The sequence below is a fragment of the Hyposmocoma kahamanoa genome, unplaced genomic scaffold (assembly GCF_003589595.1).
Source record: "Hyposmocoma kahamanoa isolate Upper Pololo Valley unplaced genomic scaffold, ASM358959v1 87, whole genome shotgun sequence".
Lineage (NCBI taxonomy): Eukaryota > Metazoa > Arthropoda > Insecta > Lepidoptera > Cosmopterigidae > Hyposmocoma > Hyposmocoma kahamanoa.
In genome coordinates, this window is record NW_020654422.1 from 22,802,678 (window position 1) to 22,812,243 (window position 9,566).

Consider the following 9,566-nt stretch of genomic DNA (forward strand, 5'->3'; position numbering starts at 1 on the left):
CTGTTATCAGCTATCCCGTCGATGTGGCAACCCACATGTCTACCGTTGAGCTCAACTATCAACTCGTTCATATACAAGTTAAATAAAGAGGGAGATGTTAGCCCTCCCCGTCTCACCCCACATTGCAACCTGTATGGTCCCGATATTGCTCCTGACGTCCTGATATTTTTGATCTGATTTCCATATGGAAATCAGATCAAAAATATCAGAACTTCAGGTATTGATATCAATTCAATACCTGAAGTTGTTAATAAGCTCATTAGGCAAGTTTATACCTACCCAATTATTATAAAAAATGAAAACATTCGTGTGAATACCCACACATGTATTTTAGTGCCTTTCATTATGTAACAGTCTCATAAACTACTATAATATGATTGCTTGTTTACTTAGTCTGTGTTGTGTCATACAAATACTACTTTACTACGCTACAGTAATAAATTCAAATTAAAAAGTGGGTAATTTCTCATTTATCGCAGCCGGTTCTACGTCTCCCTAATTCCAAGGAACGAAGAAACAAAATTGAATTTCACCCTGGTGCGGCTGTATGGAATGGTAGTATGGAATTACTTAGAAACTGGAAATGTCCACTTCAGGCATCAGTCTTCACAGGTGAAACTTTCTCGAGCCTTTCTCGAAGCCCTCAGTTATGTTGAAGCTCACCTTGTCAATAAAGCACTCTTCTTGGGAGTGACCTTAGATTGAACTTAGAAAGAACTTCAATGATTAGCCAGCAGATTAAGCTCTGCTGTATACGCAGTCCGTAGAATACATGAGCTTACCGATGTTGCTACTGCTAGACTAGTTTACTTTAGTTACTTCCATAGTATAATGTCCTACGGGATTCTCATGTTGGGTAAATCGTCAGATATACAAACCATATTTGTGTTGCAAAAACAAGCTATTCGTTCTGTGTTCCGTTTAGGTTCTCGGGTTTCTCTCAGAAAAAAGTTTAAGGAGACTGGTATCATGACTGAGGCATCACACAGTACATTTACTCAAATATTTTGTATGCCCGTAAAAATACACATAATTTCATTACGAAAGAAGATATTCATAATATTAACCTTAGAACTAAGTCCAAATTCATGTTACCACGATTTCGTTTAACTAAGGTAACCGATTCTTTTATGGCGAACTGTATACGTTTTTACAATAAGATTCCGGAGCATATATTAAGATTATCATTTCCTAAGTTGAAAACATACATTGTAAGTATTTTAATTGAAAAGTCATATTACAAAATTGAAAAGTATGTGTTAGATAAAGAAGTATGGAAAGACGACATGGCTCGTGATTCCACACAATTATGATTCAAAGTGTATTTCCATAGCATTTAAGTTTATTTGAAAGAGCAATCACTACATGAGGTCAGCATAATGAACCAGCAGTAGCTTAATAAATGACGTTTTCAAGTGTGAAAATGTTATCCATGAATAAATAAATGATTATTTGACTTTGAGCACAGAGGGAACTAAAATATACTACAAGCTGGATACCGAATTTGAAAAAGCAAGTAAGACTTTCAACAACGAAAACACGATCCGACCTGCAAATTGCCACAGATTTTTATAAAGACCTATACCACGAAGTAGGAGCTGCAGACAATATACTTGATGATCTTGAGCCAAACAGAGGACACGAAAATGAAGAACCTATTCCACCAAATTATTAGTAGTGAGGTAAATAAAGTCATTATGACACAGAGAGACAATAAGTAGCAGGCGAAGACCTGATCACTAACAAACTTCAGGCTATTTCCAACCAAATTTTTGATAACAAATACATTCCTAGTCAGTGGATAGGATCAACAATAACGCTGTTACGTGAGTGTCATATACAGATATTGTGTTGAATTGTGTGTAGGTACAAATAGTGCTATGGGTGGTATGTTGGAGGAGTGATGACACTTTTACTTTGGCTACCTTGCTGAATAAAACTGTGTGAACCTAGTGGAGTGTTTTGATTAGCTTTCACGGACATATTAATGAGAAAGGAGACAAGCGAAATTGAAAACTTTCGACCAATAAGCATAATGTCCAATACGTACAAAGTTTTTTCGAAACTGATATAAACAGAATAACAATAACGTTAGATGAAAACCAACCTAGAGAGCAAGCAGGATTTAGAAGAAACTTCTCATCACTTGACCATGTCCATACCATTAAGCAAATAATCCAAAAATGTAACGAATACAGTAGAACCTACTTACCTGGGACTTGTGGACTACAGTAAAGCTTTTGACAGTATATAACACAAACACCTATTGGAAACACTTGAACAACATGGTGTACTACATCAAAAATATATCAGATCCAATGGGATGGGATGGTAGATTAATGAATCTACCATATCTTTTAAGCCAAGTTCACAGGCCTCTTCATCCCCAAAGCTGTTTGCAGCAGCACTGGAAAAAGTCTTCCGCCGCCTAGACCGGGACCACCTCGGGCTAAATATCAATGGTATAAGATTGAATCACCTCCATTGCATCTGGATAAATGTATCCAGAGAGAGCATCAAATCCAATGGGATTTGATGCTATAACAACTTGCACAAGAGAGCGCGGTAGCGGGTCCAGCAATGAACGTCGTAAAAACAAAACTCATGACGAATGGTAACAAGTCAATAATAAAATTAAATGGTAAACCTATTAAATAGTAGAGGAATACATGTTCCTTGAGCAGATCATATCACCTGATAACCAAATGATAAAAGAGATGGGTCAAAGAGTCACCAACACACGGAAAAGCTACTAGTCCCAAAAAAAAAAAGGTATGAAAAATAGAGATTCTTGGGTATTTGACAGTTTCCTCCTTCCGTGTTTTTAACGTACGGTTGTCAAACCTGGTCGTTAACAAGAAAAAAACACAGAAAAGCTAGAGGTATGCCAACATAGCGTGGAAAGAAGTATGATGAACATGAGTAGGAAAAACAAAAATAGCCTCAGATCAATCACAGAGTGGTACCCAAGAGAAGGCAAATGCAGACTGAAGGCAAAGAAAAAGATGGGAAGATGATTTACTATTGGTGGCAGACCTGTTTGGTAACAGGCACAGGACAGGGAGAACTAGGACTCTCTGGAGAAAGCCTATCTATGTTCATTCAGACAAGATGATGATGTGGAGGTAATTATAAGAAATGATATTACAGAAAAATGTTGCACACAGATTTATAATGAATGTAATAAATGTTTATAATAAATGAATCTTGAAACTCTATTATACTGTATATTATTTTTATTTTTACTATTAATTTAAGAATGGTTATTTTTTATTAACGAATTATACTGTAACATTTGAGAAATGTATCAGCAATAAAGGCTATTATTATTACTCATTCACCAGTCACCACCACAGGCACCAGTCTTACGCCTCGCACTTTAACTGTACGATGTACCTTGTAATATAAGTTGTTGTTGCAATCGAAGAAGTAAGTAACTCTCGGGCTTGCTCTTTGTAAATAAACATTTATTAATTACAATATTTATTTAAAATGCTTTAGATCAAGACAATCTAAGCTAAATAGGTTACTACTATGGGTTTATGTCATCCAAATACGCAGAAGCTGTATAAATAATATACAGTGAAAAGTTTTTGTTACACTACAGTTTTGTACCTCATAAACGCAAAGCAGGTAAATTTTGAATATCAACTGGAATTTTATAATAATAATAATAATAACTGACTTTACTGCTCAATAAATTAAGGACTTTTCTTATAAACATCACAGTTTTTCTGTATAGAAAGTTGTTACAAATTAGTATGAATTTACAACTTTGTAATAAAAAAATGAAAAAAAGTTTCTTTCTGTTTTTAAGTTGTTTTTTCACAAGTTTGGGACTTCCTAGTAGGTGTCATCCACCTGTGACAGGAATCCCGCTCTTCCTTTATCTTATAATTGTATGAAACAAACTATTAATTTGTAAGTTACAAAAATAATTGGTAATTATAGGAGTGTATACATTCAATTAAATTAATTAAAAGGCATATATTCATAAACATATAAAATCTTGGAAAGGAATAAATTCGTGCAAATTCGTCAAAAATTTCACAATTTTCACATTTAGTCTTCCTTTAAAACTATCTAGAAGAAAAAAATTATGTGTTCTTAAAACCTATAGCCATAATGTAAAAGGTACACCTGGTATACCTGCACGTGGCTGTATATTAAAATTGAAAAGAATGAAGACAAGAGCAACAGTTAGTAGTCGTTCAACTATTTAGTGTTATTCAAGTTAATAATGAAATATTAATATGAATTGCAATTTAAAATGTACTTAATCATAGATTGTTTTTTCCGAAATTTTAGACTTCGCTTCAGGGGGTCTACTCTCGATCTCCGTCCGACATCCATCCGAAACAATTACTGCCAAATAAGCAATACTTGACCAAATGAAAAGACGCGTGATGCGAATGAAGCTTCATTGTCGAATATTACTTATTTGACAGCAATTGTTTCGGACGGATGTCGGATGGAGATCGAGAGTAGACCCCCAGGAGTCGCCTTAACTTTAGAGGAAGTTTTGGGCACAGATTCTTAGGTTTGCTCAGGTGGGGTTATAACTTGTGGGGTAGGTTCAGAGGGAGGAGTATATTTTTTTCCTCCTGTGATGAAGAGCTGCTCGATTCCTGAGATTGCCCCCGTAAATGAATTTGTGAAGGCGAGTTACAGTACATAGACAGGGTTGTTAACATTACTATATTATATTTTTCATGAAGGAAACCATCATGATGAAACCTGCATGCCCAAGAAACTTCACAACCCTTGGGAAACGTGTGAAGGCATCAACCAGCATTGGGTCAGTGTGGCAAACTACAGCCTAAACCCTCGCCTGAGAGGAGGCTTGCACCCAGCAGTGGGACGTGTAAATGGACTGAAATTGATGATTATATGCTAAATATAATCAACAATGTGCTGGGTTTAATATTTAAGATTTACTTTTTTACTCCCTTAAGATCAAATTCCACTCCATTGCACTTAAGATAAGAACAGTTCATAGTGCAATGTGTAAAGCTTAGACATGCTGTGGACTGCATAAAAGGGTTTGTTGCAGCACATTTCTAAAATTCTTCACATTTACAATCATAACAGCACACAACTTATACATATATTACAGCTCCTCATAGGCTTTCACCAGCTTTGTGTATGTTTTTAGACGCTAGATACCAACACTCCTTTAATGTTTTCTTTCACTGTTGTGGCAATTTAAGGATAAGGAACAATTTAAAACCCGACCTTATTTTGATGCTGGTTGGTCACGTAGTTCAATGGTAGAAAATAACAAACAAACAGTACACAATCTATCACCAATGTTCTTTGCCTGCCTGCAGACGTATTGTATACCAAAAGTCTGTACAATAGCAAAAGTGCAATCATAATACGCTATCCCCAATTATTTCTCAATGTTTAAAACAGATTAGTCAGTATAAATAAATTTTAGAGATATCAATAATGTCAGAGTTTAAATTGTTTTGTTGCTGCTACAATAGCGAATGCTGCAATTTTGAAGTCTGTAGAGCAGTCACTCAAATGTAAAATTTAAGCATCATGCGTATCTCGTGTGTTAACTATTTACAATTCGAACAAAGTGCTATTTCAGTGAGTATAGGGATTGAATCTTACGCATGGAGCATTTCCAGTGACGAAATTGCTGCATTCTCCATTGTAGCCTAGTACCCTTACGACTGTACCCTTACGATTGCAAGGAGTACCACTTTTGTAACTTAACTTGGTTGGATGAGAGCAATGTACAACGACGTTGATTGTTCAGCAGCAGCAATTAGGATTAGGAACAATATCATCGTCTCTCGCTGCCACGGAGGACCGCTGCATAGGACAAGGATTGGAATCGAGGGTAAAACGAAGCAGCACTCACCCCATGAACCAGTCGACGGTGTCACGCAGATACTCAGGTAGTCGCTCCAGCTTGACGGATTCCTGTTACTGTCCAACAAAAAGTGGTGCGGTGATTGCCTTTGCACTGTCCGCGTCCTAGCTGCAGCCGCGCGGGACCGCTCGCACTCCCATCACAATTCGATAAACTCTCCGACCTAACTTCTTATTGTAGGTTCTGAACACTATTCAATTCTTCACTGACAAGTAGAGCGTGTCACACGGTCATTATTAGATATCCAGCTGAGCACAATTCGCCATGTTGCGCAACTAAGACACTTATTTTTATAGAACAATCTATAATATTTCCTGGTAAATGATTCTTAGCAAGAAAAAATATTTTTTAAACGTGCGGTAACGGTGGCTTGAGAAAACACCACTATTCACATATTAAAATTAAACATTCCATAAAATGAGACGAAAAATCGAATCGGAACATTCGTTTTTCGTTCGCTCGGTAAAAAGTAAAAAATAAACTCTTCGACTCATTCACAATTTTTTTTTGTGGCAACTGGCAATCCACGGAAGCATTCTGCCACCAAGCTCATAGTTATAGTATGTAGTTTGTTGGTAATTCAACATCAAATAGAACAATGATCTTATAAATAGAGGTACATAATTTTTAAAATATTTTTTCATCATCATTTTTTAACATCGGAAAAATATAATTCGAAGACAATCTATGTTTAAATCTTTAAATACATCTTTTGAAGTGTTATTTGTCAGTATTTTGTAGTACAGTCAAGAGCATGTCCGTTTTTCTAAGCGACCCGATACACGAGGCGAATATTTACGCGCGGCCGCCGCGCGGCGACCGCCCAGTTACTACGCCTTCATGTATGTAACATTAATGGCGAATCTGAATTCTATTTACTAGAAAACAACGTTTAAATTCCTCTGATTAATACAATAAAAAAATTTTTTGAAGTTTCCGCCAAACATAGTAAAGATCCACGACTTTCTTAACACAATTGAGAAGTGATTTTGTGGGTATACTTGCTTTTTTCTAGAAAATAATACACTCGCGATTAACTAGATTAGTGCATGCACTGATAGGCAATTTAACTTCACGAATGTTAAAAAACAACACCGCAAGAACTTATCGATTAGATGGTAGTTTGGCACCTGTTATTTGATGGTTTGCTGCGCCGACTAAGAATATACTTTTCTTAGCACTTCGTAATTGTATGGATATTTTAAGAATTTAAATAAAAAAATGTGTATTAACACATTATTTATTAAAATGTGTATTAACACATTTTTTTTAATGTCCTAAAATATCCTGTTAAGTTAATATGCTATTAAGCACAACTAATTGCATTTCAATGACGAAAAAAACGAGTGCGCACTAACCACGCGCTTGTACTCTATTGTAACTTGTATGAACACGTTCCGATGCAAATCGGCAAGGGTTATCATATTCCAAATTAACTAAAATTTAAAAAAGGCCCTATGCGTTAAAAAATAATCAAGTTGAAAAATAAGGGACACCCTAATGTGTATATATGTATTATATATATATATATTATATATATATTATATATATACACATTAGGGTGTCCCTTATTTTTCAACTTGATAATGTGAAGGTAGCATAGACTATTTAGAAGCATTTTAGGTAGGGTTGTCTAAGACGAAGTCTAAAAATTTTTTTTAAATTTAAATTTTAAGATTTTTTGAGAAAAAGCCAATAATTTTAGAGGTATGGGCTAATAAAGACCAGCTCAAATAATAACTCAATTATTTTTTTATTTTATTTCAATAAAGTAATGTGCACACAGTCTAATAAAACATGTTCTAAGCATCTGTATCGTGGGAAATATTTTTTACAGGCTTTTAAAGTTTACGAAAATGATGAATAATTAACGAAATCGGTTTTTTGACGTTTTTGTTCAAACACTTTTAAAAACATGCTTGGTTATTGCTGTTTCTTTTAAGGTATCATTTATGCAGATACGTAATAAATTATTGAAATTGGGACCTACAAACCAAATTGAGAAAGAAAATTATTTTTCAAACCAGTCGAATAAAACATAATTTTTAGTCATTTAACTTATTTTTTAGTTGGAAATGATAACTGAGAGCAACTCTAACACTTATTGCGCACGTGTACAATAATCGTAAGGTATCGCCAAATAACAGCCAATGCGCACGGTGCGAGTAGGACGGCAATAAATTGGGGTTTTCCAGGTAGGTGAATAGGGGATGGCGAACATTGCTAAAACGACGTTTCTTTAGCCAGGAGTAGGGAGAGTATTAAGGGAGTCGTCACATTTTTAGTTAGTCAAGTGACAACTGCCCGTGTTACTAGACGTTATTTCCGTATTCGTGATATTTCACCTTCACCGTGTTCAGCTGCAGCCCTTTGCGCTCCTGCACGTGTTGATTTTAGACTATTATCTATTCACTTGCGTTGAATTGACTATGGCTACTTTTTCAAATGCGGATATCGTATTTATGTATGGAAGAGCAGACGGCAATGGATCTTTGGCGCGGCGAATGTATCAAGAGCGCTATGCGAATCGCAGGGTGCCGCACGTTAGAGTGTTTTACAACACATTTCGTCGTCTTTCTGAAAGTGGAATACACCGTGCGGAACCTGGAGTCAACCCTGGTAGACACAGTACTAGCACCGAGGAAGATATTTTGGCAGCATTTGAAGCGGATCCTGGAACAAGCGTCAGAGTAATAGCTCGAAATCTAAACATTTCCCAATGGAAAGTGTGGAAAACACTGAACTCTAATAATAGGTATCCGTTCCACGGAACAGGTGTGCAAGGTCTGGAAGAGCAAGATCCTCACAGAAGGATTGAATTCTGCCGTTGGCTCCTTAATGGAGACATTGAAAATGCGTGGTTCCTGAAATCAATCTTGTGGACGGATGAAAGTAAATTTTCTAGGGAGGGAATTACAAATTTTCACAATTTACATCAATGGGCCAATAAGGATAATAATCCGCACTGGAAAAAGCAGGTGACTTTCCAAAGGAAATTCTCTGTCAATGTTTGGGCGGGAGTAATTGGCAGAACCTTGATTGGTCCGCACTTCTTACCGGATAATCTGAATGGTGATAATTATTTAGAATTTCTGCAAAACGACTTTCCAGCGCTTGCAGAGGAATCTGGTGCCCCAATATTTGATACCGACCGGGAAATCATCTTCCAGCAAGACGGCTGTCCAGCGCATTGGACATTAAATGTAAGAGAACACTTACATAATTCCTTCCCTCAAAGCTGGATCGGCAGAGGTGGGCCCATCCCTTGGCCCGCTCGGTCACCGGACCTGACCCCGATGGACTATTTTGTGTGGGGTCGGGCCAAAGAACTAGTGTACACGAGTGTGGAAATAAACACTAAAGAAGAATTAATACAAAGAATTAATTCGGCTTTTGCTACCATGAAGCTGGAAATGATGTTGAAAACAACAACTACAGAAATAAGAAAACGTGCCCGTGCTTGTGTTAGAAATCGCGGCGGTCATTTTGAACATCAATAAATAACACATGCTTTCAGTTAAAATATTGTTTTATTACTCTGCCTTCAAAATTAAATACGCCTTTAATGTGGTTAAAAGGACCTAATTTTAAGAATTTGTAAGATATCTGCATAAATGATACCTTAAAAGAAACAGCAATAACCAAGCATGTTTTTAAAAGTGTTTGAACAAAAACACCA

General features: G+C 36.3%; 1 protein-coding gene across 1 annotated transcript in view; it reads right to left on the reverse strand.

Moving 5' to 3' along the window:
• The window catches only part of LOC113235259 (MOB kinase activator-like 2), a 34,227-nt gene extending 28,218 nt beyond the window's left edge, over nucleotides 1-6,009 (reverse strand). The window contains exon 1 of the mRNA XM_026470902.1: nucleotides 5,876-6,009. The gene's annotated coding sequence lies outside the window, so the exon portion shown is untranslated. The remainder of the gene's footprint in view (nucleotides 1-5,875) is intronic.
• Between the last annotated feature and the right edge of the window lie 3,557 nt (nucleotides 6,010-9,566).